Source organism: Oncorhynchus nerka, unplaced genomic scaffold (genome assembly GCF_034236695.1).
Source record: "Oncorhynchus nerka isolate Pitt River unplaced genomic scaffold, Oner_Uvic_2.0 unplaced_scaffold_5018, whole genome shotgun sequence".
Taxonomy (NCBI): domain Eukaryota; kingdom Metazoa; phylum Chordata; class Actinopteri; order Salmoniformes; family Salmonidae; genus Oncorhynchus; species Oncorhynchus nerka.
Window position 1 is genome coordinate 1 of NW_027036288.1, and position 10828 is coordinate 10828.

Below are 10828 nucleotides of genomic sequence, written 5' to 3' on the forward strand. Positions count from 1 at the left end.
AAACTTAACCCTTAACCCAAACCCTAACCATACCCTAAAACTAATCCTTAACCCTTTATGCCTAAGCTTAACCCCTTAACCCAAACTTAACCCCTTAAACCTAAACTTAACCTCTTGACCCAAGCTTAACCCTTAAACCTGGCACCCTTAACCCAATCTTAACCACATAAACCTAACCCTTAACCCTAAAACCTCCAACCCTTAACTCCAAACTTAACCTCTTAAACCTAACCCTTAACCCGAAACTTAACTCCTTAAACCTAAACCTAACCCTTAACCCAAACTTAACTCCTTAAACCTAAATAACCCTAACCCCTAACCCAAACTTAACCATACCCTAAAACTAACCTTAACCCTAATGCCTAGACCTAACCCCTTAACCCAAAGCTTAACCCTTAAACCTAACCCTTAACCCAAACATAAGCCTTAAAACTAAGCGTAAACCTTAACCCAAACTTAACACTTAAACCTTTAGCCTTACCTTTTAACTCATTAGTTTCTCCCATTCAATTCAGTGCAGACTATTGACATTTATACTGTAAGTCTCTGCTCATCTGCTCCTCCTCCTCTTCCTCTCCTCCTCTCCTCTTCCTCCTCTTCCTCTTCTCAGGTCTATGATGTCCGATGAGAGCGTCGTCTGGAGGCTAAGATCAGCCAGCTAGAGGAAGAGCTGGAGGAGGAGCAGGCCAACATGGAGAACCTCCACGACCGCCTCCGGAAGACACAGCAACAGGTAGGAGAGGAGGGGAGTATACACTAGGTAGTGTGTAGGTGGGAGGAGTGTGCTTAGGTAGGGCTTACGGGGAGGAGTATGCACTAGGTAGTGTGAAGGAGGAGGAGCAGACCAAGAGACACTCAGTGACTTCCCTACCTCTTCCCTTTACTGTCTCCATACCTCTTCCCTTTACTGTCTCCCTACCTCTTCCCTTTACTGTCTCCCTACCTCTTCCCCCTACTGTCTCCCTACCTCTTCCCTTTACTGTCTCCCTACCTCTTCCCTTTACTGTCTCCATACCTCTTCCCTTTACTGTCTCCCTACCTCTTCCCTTTACTGTCTCCCTACCTCTTCCCTTTACTGTCTCCATACCTCTTCCCTTTACTGTCTCCCTACCTCTTCCATTTACTGTCTCCCTACCTCTTCCCTTTACTGTCTCCCTACCTCTTCCCTTTACTGTCTCCCTACCTCTTCCCTTTACTGTCTCCCTACCTCTTCCCTTTACTGTCTCCTACCTCTTCCCTTTACTGTCTCCCTACCTCTTCCTTTTACTGTCTCCCTACCTCTTCCCTTTACTGTCTCCCTACCTCTTCCCTTTACTGTCTCCCTACCTCTTCCCTTTACTGTCTCCCTACCGCTTACCTTTACTGTCTCCATACCTCTTCCCTTTACTGTCTCCCTACCTCTTCCCTTTACTGTCTCCCTACCTCTTCCCTTTACTGTCTCCCTACCTCTTCCCTGTACTGTCTCCATACCTCTTCCCTTTACTGTCTCCCTACCTCTTCCCTTTACTGTCTCCATACCTCTTCCCTTTACTGTCTCCCTACCTCTTCCCTTTACTGTCTCCCTACCTCTTCCCTTTACTGTCTCCATGCCTCTTCCCTTTACTGTCTCCCTACCTCTTCCATTTACTGTCTCCCTACCTCTTCCCTTTACTGTCTCCTACCTCTTCCCTTTACTGTCTCCCTACCTCTTCCCTTTACTGTCTCCCTACCTCTTCCCTTTACTGTCTCCCTACCTCTTCCCTTTACTGTCTCCTACCTCTTCCTTTACTGTCTCCCTACCTCTTCCCTTTACTGTCTCCCTACCTCTTCCCTTTACTGTCTCCCTACCTCTTCCTTTACTGTCTCCTACCTCTTCCCTTTACTGTCTCCCTACCTCTTACCTTTACTGTCTCCCTACCTCTTCCCTTTACTGTCTCCCTACCTCTTCCCTTTACTGTCTCCCTACTTCTTCCCTTTACTGTCTCCCTACCTCTTCCCTTTACTGTCTCCCTTTACTGTCTCCCTACCTCTTCCCTTTACTGTCTCCCTACCTCTTCCCTTTACTGTCTCCCTACCTCTTCCCTTTACTGTCTCCCTACCTCTTCCCTTTACTGTCTCCCTACCTCTTCCCTTTACTGTCTCCCTACCTCTTCCCTTTACTGTCTCCCTACCTTCTTCTCTTTACTGTCTCCCTACCTCTTCCCTTTACTGTCTCCCTACCTCTTCCTTTACTGTCTCCCTACCTCTTCCCTTTACTGTCTCCCTACCTCTTCCCTTTACTGTCTCCCTACCTCTTCCCTTTACTGTCTCCCTACCTCTTCCCTTTACTGTCTCCCTACCTCTTCCCTTTACTGTCTCCATACCTCTTCCCTTTACTGTCTCCCTACCTCTTCCCTTTACTGTCTCCCTACCTCTTCCCTTTACTGTCTCCCTACCTCTTCCCTTTACTGTCTCCCTACCTCTTCCTTTACTGTCTCCCTACCTCTTCCCTTACTGTCTCCCTACCTCTTCCCTTTACTGTCTCCCTACCTCTTCCCTTTACTGTCTCCATACCTCTTCCCTTACTGTCTCCCTACCTCTTCCCTTTACTGTCTCCTACCTCTTCCCTTTACTGTCTCCTACCTCTTCCTTTACTGTCTCCTACTCTTCCTTTACTGTCTCCCTACCTCTTCCCTTTACTGTCTCCCTACCTCTTCCCTTTACTGTCTCCCTACCTCTTCCCTTTACTGTCTCCCTACCTCTTCCCTTTACTGTCTCCATACCTCTTCCCTTTACTGTCTCCCTACCTCTTCCCTTTACTGTCTCCCTACCTCTTCCCTTTACTACTTATTCCCTTTACTGCCTCCCTACCTCTTCCCTTTACTGTCTCCCTACCTCTTCCCTTTACTGTCTCCCTACCTCTTCCCTTTACTGTCTCCCTACCTCTTCCCTTTACTGTCTCCCTACCTCTTCCCTTTACTGTCTCCCTACCTCTTCCCTTTACTGTCTCCCTACCTCTTCCCTTTACTGTCTCCCTACCTCTTCCCTTTACTGTCTCCCTACCTCTTCCCTTTACTGTTCCTGTCTCCTACCTCTTCCCTTTACTGTCTCCCTACCTCTTCCTGTACTGTCTCCATACCTCTTCCTTTACTGTCTCCCTACCTCTTCCCTTTACTGTCTCCCTACCTCTTCCCTTTACTGTCTCCTACCTCTTCCCTTTACTGTCTCCCTACCTCTTCCCTTTACTGTCTCCTACCTCTTCCTTTACTGTCTCTACCTTTCCTTTACTGTCTCCTACCTCTCCCTTTACTGTCTCCTACCTCTTCCCTTTACTGTCTCCATACCTCTTCCCTTTACTGTCTCCCTACCTCTTCCATTTACTGTCTCCTACCTCTTCCCTTTACTGTCTCCTACCTCTTCCCTTTACTGTCTCCTACCTCTTCCCTTTACTGTCTCCTACCTCTTCCCTTTACTGTCTCCCTACCTCTTCCCTTTACTGTCTCCCTACCTCTTCCCTTTACTGTCTCCCTACCTCTTCCCTTTACTGTCTCATTCCCTTTACTGCTCCTACTTCTTCCTTTACTGTCTCCCTACCTCTTCCCTTTACTGTCTCCTACCTCTTCCCTTTACTGTCTCCCTACCTCTTCCCTTTACTGTCTCCCTACCTCTTCCCTTTACTGTCTCCTACCTCTTCCCTTTACTGTCTCCTACCTCTTCCCTTTACTGTCTCCCTACCTCTTCCCTTTACTGTCTCCCTACCTCTTCCCTTTACTGTCTCCTACCTCTTCCTTTACTGTCTCCCTACCTCTTCCCTTTACTGTCTCCTACCTCTTCCCTTTACTGTCTCCCTACCTCTTCCATTTACTGTCTCCTACCTCTTCCCTTTACTGTCTCCCTACCTCTTCCCTTTACTGTCTCCCTACCTCTTCCTTTACTGTCTCCTACCTCTTCCCTTTACTGTCTCCTACCTCTTCCCTTTACTGTCTCCCTACCTCTTCCATTTACTGTCTCCATACCTCTTCCCCTACTGTCTCCTACCTCTTCCCTTTACTGTCTCCTACCTCTTCCCTTTACTGTCTCCCTACCTCTTCCATTTACTGTCTCATACCTCTTCCCTTTACTGTATCCATACCTCTTCCCTTTTACTGTCTCCCTACCTCTTCCTTTACTGTCTATCTTCTTGCTGTCCCTACATCTTTGTTGCTGTCTATCTTCCCTTTACTGTCTCCCTACCTCTTCCATTGTCTCATACCTCTTCCATACCTCTTTTCCCCTACTGTCTCCTACCTCTTCCCTTTACTGTCTCCTACACCTCTTCCTTTACTGTCTCCCTACCCTCTTCCCTTTTTACTGTCTCCTACCTCTTCCTTTTACTGTCTCCCACTTCTTCCCTTTACTTGTCTCCACCTCTTCCTTTACTGTCTCCCTACCTCTTCCTTTACTGTCTCCTACATCTTCCCTACTGTCTCCTACCTCTTTCCTTTACTGTCTCCATACCTCTTCCCTTCTGTCTCCTCTCTTTTCCCTTACTGTCTTATTTCCTTTTGCCTCCTTCTTCCCTACTGTCTCCCCCTACATCTTCCCTTTACTGTCTCCCTACCTTCTTCCCTTTACTGTCTCCCCTACCTCTTTCCCTTTACTGTCTCTCACCTCTTCCTTTACTGTCTCCTACTCTTCCCCTTTACTGTTCTATAATTTTTCCTTTACTGTCTCCTACCTCTTCCCCTTTACTTTGTCTCCTCACTTCTTCCTTTACTACTTATTCCCTTTACTTTCATTCTCTGTCTTCCTTACTGTCTCCTACCTCTTCCTGCATTGTCTCCATACTTCTTCCTGTACTGCCTCACTCTTCCCTTTACTGTCTCCTACTCCTTCCCTTTACTGTCTCCCTACCTCTTCTTTTTACTGTCTCCCTACCTCTTCCCCTTTATCAGTTCTACCTCTTCCTGTATCGCCTCCCTTTACTGTCTCCACTCCTTCCTTTACTTGTCTCCTCTCTTTGTACTTTTCCCCTTTAATGGTTCTCCATACCTCTTCCCCTTTACTGTCTCCCCACTTCTTCCATTTACTGTCTCCCTACATCTTCTCTTTACTGTCTCCCTACTGCTTACCTTTGCCTGTCTCCACACTCCTTCTTCTCACTCATTGTCTCCCAACCTCTTCCCCTTACTGTCTCCTACCTCCTTCCCTTTACTGTCTCCCTACCTCTTCCTTTACTTCTTATTCCTTTACTGCCTCCTACCTCTTCCCTTTACTGTCTCCTACCTTCTTCCCTGTACTGTCTCCATACCTCTTCCCTTGCTGTCTCCCTACCTCTTCCTTTACTGTCTCCTACCTCTTCCTTCACTGTCTCCCCCTTCCCTTTACCTCTTCTCTTTGTCTCCCTACCTCTTCCATTTACTGTCTCCTACCTCTTACCTTTACTGCCCTTACTCTCTTCCTTTACTGTCTCCCTACCTCTTCCCTTTACTGTCTCCTACTCCTTCCTTACTGTCTCCCTGTCTCCCTACCTCTTCCCTTTGCTGTCTCCCTACCTCTTCCCTTTATTATCTCCCCTACTTTTCCTTTCTTTCCTTTACTGTCTCCTTTACTGTCTCTACCTCTTCATTTACTGCTGTACCTCTTCCCTTTACCTCTTCCTTTACTGTCTCCCCTACATCTTCCTTTACTGTCTCCCCTATCTTCCCTACTGTTCCATACTCTCTTCCCCTTTACTGTCTCCTACCTTTCCCTTTACTGTCTCCATACCTCTTATTCCTTTACTGTCTCCCTACCTCTTCCCCTTTACTGTCTCCCTACCTCTTCCTTTACTGTCTCCCTACCTCTTCCCTGTACTGTCTCCCTACCTCTTCCCTTTACTGTTCTACCTCTTTCTACCTCTTCCCTTTACTGTCTCCCTACCTCTTCCCTTTACTGTCTCCTACCTCTTCCCTTTACTGTCTCCCTACCTCTTCCTTTACTGTCTCCCTACCTCTTCCTTTACTGTCTCCCTACTGTCTCCCCTACCTCTTCCTTTACTGTCTCCTACCTTCCCTTTACTGTCTCCTACCTCTTTCCCTTACTGTCTCCGTTACTTATCTTCCTTTACTGTCTCCTACCTCTTCCCTTTACTGTCTCCCTACCTTTCTTCCCCTTCCACTGTCTCCTACTCTCTTCCATTTACTGTCTCCTCACCTCTTCCTTTACTGTCTCCTACTCTTCCCTTTACTGTCTCCTACCTCTTCCCTTTACTGTCTCCTACCTCTTCCCCTTTACTGTCTCCCTACCTCTTCCCTTACCCTGTCCCTACCTCTTCCTTTACTGTCTCCTACCTCTTCCTTTACTGTCTCCCTACCTCTTCCTTTACTGTCTCCCTACCATCTTCTCCCTTTACTGTCTCCTACCTCTTCCCTTTTTACTGTCTCCCCTATCTTCCTTTACTGTCTCCTACCTCTTCCCTTTACTGTCTCCCTACTCCTCTTCTTCACCTTTACTGTCTCCCTACTTTACTGTCTCCCTACCGCTTTACCTTTACTGTCTCCATACCTCTTCCTTTACTGTCTCCCTTTACTGTCTCCCTATCTTCCATTTTACTGTCTCCTACCTCTTCCATTTACTGTCTTCCTTCTACATCTCCTCTACTCTTCCTTTACTGTCTCCCTACCTCTTCCCTTTACTGTCTCCCTACCTCTTCCCTTTACTGTCTCCACCCTTTCCTTTACTGTCTCCTACATCTTCCCTTTACTGTCTCCCTACCTCTTCCCCCTACTGTCTCCATACCTCTTCCCCTTACTGTCTCCCTACCTCTTCCCTTTACTGTCTCCCTACCTCTTTTACTGTTTATTCCCTTTACTGTCTTCCTACCTCTTCCTTTACTGTCTCCCTACCTCTTCCCTTTACTGTCTCCCTACCTCTTCCTTTACTGCTCCTACCTCTTCCCTTTACTGTCTCCTACCTCTTCCCTTCACTGTCTCCCTACCTTTACTCTCTACCTCTTCCTTTACTGTCTCTACCTCTACCTTTACTGTCTCCTACCTCTTCCTTTACTGTCTCCCTACCTCTTCCCTTTACTGTCTCCTCCTCTACCTTTACTGTCTCCCTACCCTTTACTGTCTCCCTACTCTTCCCTTTACTGTCTCCTACCTCTTCCCTTTACTGTCTCCCTACCTCTTCCCTTTACTGTCTCCTACCTCTTCCCTTTACTGTCTCCTCTTCCCTTTACTACCTCTTCCTTTACTGTCTCCTACCTCTTCCCTTTACTGTCTCCCTACCTCTTCCCTTTACTGTCTCCTACCTCTTCCTTCTGTCTCTCTCTTCCCTTTACTGTCTCCCTACCTCTTCCCTTTACTGTCTCCCTACCTCTTCCCTTTACTGTCTCCATACCTCTTCCTGTTACTGTCTCCCTACCTCTTCCCTTTACTACTTATTCCCTTTACTGCCTCCCTACCTCTTCCCTTTACTGTCTCCCTACCTCTTCCCTTTACTGTCTCCCTACCTCTTCCCTTTACTGTCTCCCTACCTCTTCCCTTTACTGTCTCCCTACCTCTTCCCTTTACTGTCTCCCTACCGCTTACCTTTACTGTCTCCCTACCTCTTCCTGTTACTGTCTCCATACCTCTTCCCTTTACTGTCTCCCTACCTCTTCCATTTACTGTCTCCATACCTCTTCCCTTTACTGTCTCCCTACCTCTTCCCTTTACTGTCTCGATTTACTGTCTCCCTACCTCTTCCCTTTACTGTCTCCATACCTCTTCCCTTTACTGTCTCTCTCTACCTCTTCCTGTTACTGTCTCCCTACCTCTTCCCTTTACTGTCTCCCTACCTCTTCCCTTTACTGTCTCCCTACCTCTTCCCTTTACTGTCAGACAAGAGGGCATCTCCTATCTCTTCCCCTGGTCTTAACCTCTTCCTCCCATGACCCCCTCTCTAAAGTGATGATGTGTGCGTCTCTCTATCCCTTCCCCTAGGTGGACCAGTTGAGCAGTGAGCTGCAGGCTGGCGTAGTTCCTCCCAGAGCAGTGAGGGCGCCAGACAGCAGCTCGAGAGGCAGAACAAGGATCTGAAGGTCAAGCTACAGGAGATGGAGGGTCAGGGGAGGTCAAAGTTCAAATCCTCCATCGCCGCCCTGGAGGCAAACTACACCAGCTGGAGGAGCAGCTGGAGCTGGAGAACAGGTAAGGACAGGAGAGGGGAGGAGAAGGAAGGAGAGGGCTGGAGAACAGATAGGACAGGAGAGAGGGAGGTGAGGAAGGAGAGGGCTGGATAACAGGTAAGGACAGGAGAGGGGGAGAGAGGAGAGGAGGGAGACAGGAACAGCTCAGGCTGGAGAACAGGTTGGGGCAGGAGAGGATGATGGGAAATGTAGTTCTTACTCACATGGTCATGATGAACTACATAAAGAACTTGATCCCAATGCAAAAGGCAAGGTAGGTAAATATACACTCTCTGGACAGTTTATTAGGTACACCACCCCATTCACCAAAAATGTATCCTTCCTACAGAAGGTCGCGTGTCCGTGGCTTGCTATATAAAAGAGGCAGACAGGCATCAAGGCATTCAGTTACTGTTGGATTGAACTTTAGAATGGGTAAAACGAGGGACCTAAGCGACTTCGAGCGAGGTGGAGAGGTCAAAGGAGAACGGCAACAATCGTGCAATCCAACAGACGGGACACAAACAGACAAATAACGGCGCTGTACAACAGTGGTGTGCAGAACGGCATCTCACGAATGCACATCTCATCGATCTCTGTCACGGATGGGCTGTTGCAGCAGACGACCGCACCGGGTTCCCCTCCCATCTGCTACAAACAGGAAGAAGCGGCTCCAGTGGACACGTGATCCACTACAATTGAGAAGTGGGAAAACATCGCCTGGAAAATGACAGCGAGTTCAGTTTACTTGAGTGGCCAGATCAGTCCCCAGACCAGTCCCCAGATCAGTCCCCAGATCAGTCCCCAGACCAGTCCCCAGATCAGTGTACCAGATGGGTGTACCTAATAAACTGGACCTGGTACTAGATGGGTGTACCTAATAAACTGGACCTAGTACTAGATGGGTGTACCTAATAAACTGGACCTGGTACTAGATGGGTGTACCTAATAAACTGGACCTGGTACTAGATGGGTGTACCTAATAAACTGGACCTGGTACTAGATGGTGTACCTAATAAACTGGACCTAGTACTAGATGGGTGTACCTAATAAACTGGACCTGGTACTAGATGGGTGTACCTAATAAACTGTCCGGGTACTAGATGGGTGTACCTAATAAACTGGACCTGGTACTAGATGGGTGTACCTAATAAACTGGACCTGGTACTAGATGGGTGTACCTAATAAACTGAAGGTGTACCTAATAAACTGATGACTGTACCTAATAAACTGGACCTAATAAACTGTCCGGGTACTAGATGGGTGTACCTAATAAACTGTCCGGTGAGTGTATAAGCCCAATAGTAATACTATAGTGATGGAATGGATAGTGCAGTCATCATTACAGTTGGATGCATTGGTACCTTTCTGGCAATTCAGATTGTTGGTAGAGGACATCAATGGGACTCCCTGCCTAAAGAAAGGTTAAATAAAATATATATCAGCTGTAAAGTTCTGGCTTGGTGTGTGTCCAGAGAGAGACAGCTGTAAGGTTCTAGTTTGTTGTGTGTGTCCAGAGAGAGACAGCTGTAAGGTTCTAGTTTGTTGTGTGTGTCCAGAGAGACAGCTGTAAGGTTCTGGTTCTGGTGTGTGTGTGTGTGTGTGTCCAGAGAGACAGACCAACGCTAAAGCAACGCGTCCAGAAAGAGAAGAAACTGAAGGATCTGACCATCCAGATGGAAGACAGGAAACAGGCAGAGCAGTACAAGGACCAGGTAACACACAAAACACACACACACATATATACACATATCCTTCCAATTTTAAAATGTATTTTTGAGTTTGCTTTTTGGCTTCCTTCCTTATGTATGTGTGTATGTGTGTGTGTGTGTGTGTGTGTGTGTGTGTGTGTGTGTGTGTGTGTGTGTGTGTGTGTGACTAGGTGGAGAAGGCTAACGTGCGTGTGAAGGCAGCTGGGCGTCAGCTGGAGGAGCGGAGGAGGAGTCTCAACGGGTTGCCTTGGGACGCAGGAGTTACAGAGAGAACTGGACGAGGCCTCCGAGGCCAACGACGCCCTCAGTAGGGAGGTGTCGACCCTAAAGGGCAAACTCAGGTACACACAGGTTATTCCGCCTGGCTAAATACAACACTATGCAGACATCACACTGAAGTCCACCTCGAGATGATGTTTTACACCTGGTAGGTGCTGTGGAGTTGTTTTACAGGGTTACAGCCATAGTAGAAAGGCAGCCTGTTCAGTTTGAAGTGATTTGTGTTAGCGGTGTTGTTAGCTAGCTCCTCTGAACAACAGTGTCCTGATGAGAGAGCACATGTTCTATGCCAGGTGAAATCTCGCCTCATTAGCTCGTTGTTATGGATGTATACAAATAAAAGCCACTAGAAAACAGCTAAAAAACAAATGCAGCTACTGTTGCAGTTGATCTGGCTGCACAGTTGGAGGTGACTGTAACATGCTGACTAGACCGGGCGCGCACGTGCCCTACTCGTGTGCATGTTTTTGTTTTGTCTATCCACACCAGACGTGACCAGGACACGCAGGTTGAAATATCAAAACACACTCTGAACCAACTACATTCATTTGGAGACAGGTCGAAACGCATGAAACATTAATGGCAATTTAGCTAGCTAGCTTTGCTGTTGCTAGCTAATTTGTCCTGGGATATAAACATTGGGTTGTTATTTTACCTGAAATGCACAAGGTCCTCTACTCTGACTATTAATCCACAGATAAAAGGGTAAACCGAGTTTGTTTGTAGACAGAATCTTCCTCCTTCCGTC

General features: G+C 47.4%; 1 pseudogene; it reads left to right on the forward strand.

The window, feature by feature from the left end:
* Positions 1 to 629: 629 nt before the first annotated feature.
* Positions 630 to 10142, forward strand: LOC135566428 (myosin heavy chain, embryonic smooth muscle isoform-like; annotated as a pseudogene).
* Positions 10143 to 10828: the final 686 nt, after the last annotated feature.